The sequence below is a fragment of the Myotis davidii genome, unplaced genomic scaffold (assembly GCF_000327345.1).
Source record: "Myotis davidii unplaced genomic scaffold, ASM32734v1 scaffold1997, whole genome shotgun sequence".
Lineage (NCBI taxonomy): Eukaryota > Metazoa > Chordata > Mammalia > Chiroptera > Vespertilionidae > Myotis > Myotis davidii.
This window is the reverse complement of record NW_006288266.1, coordinates 122,628-123,199: the sequence shown is the minus strand read 5'-3', so window position 1 is coordinate 123,199 and position 572 is coordinate 122,628. Positions and strand designations below refer to the sequence as shown.

The following is a 572-nucleotide window of genomic DNA, read 5'->3' as shown; positions in this document are numbered from 1 at the left end:
AATGTTTCCTTTTAATTAGGTCTTTGGATACAATTTTTTAAGTAAAAATGACTTTAAAAAATATATTTTTTATTGATTTCAGAGTGGAAGGGAGAGGGAGAGAGAAATAGAAACTCGTTGATGAGCGAGAGTCACTGATCTGCTGCCTCCTGCACTCCCCACACTGGGGATCGAGCTGCAACCCGGGCACGGCCTGACCCGGAATCGAACTGTGACCTCCTGTTTCATAGGTTGACGGCTCAACCGCCGCACCGCACCTGCCGGCCTCCAGGGGACAATTTAGCTCTCCAGGCCCCCGCCCCCCGAGGCCACACCCAGCACCAGAAGCCACACCCCAGGTCCCGCCCCCCGTGGCCACACCCTCCTCAGCTCTGAGCCCCGCAGCTCCAGGCCCCCTCTCTCTGCTACCGCGAGCGCGTCCCCTGATCCTTTGGCCTCAAGCCGCACCTCGGCCTCCTCAGATGCCATTCATTCCCCAAGGCCCGCCCCCTAGGAGAAAGCTCCGCCCAGCATCTCCCCTGCAGTCCCCTCCGGAGGCCCAGGCCCCGCCCTCCCCGGGCCCGGGTTGCAGG

At 60.0% G+C, this 572-nt stretch overlaps 1 protein-coding gene across 1 annotated transcript in view; it reads right to left on the bottom strand.

Moving 5' to 3' along the window:
- The window catches only part of TMC4 (transmembrane channel like 4), a 9,742-nt gene that overhangs the window by 3,229 nt on the left and 5,941 nt on the right, over window positions 1-572 (bottom strand). The window lies entirely within an intron of this gene.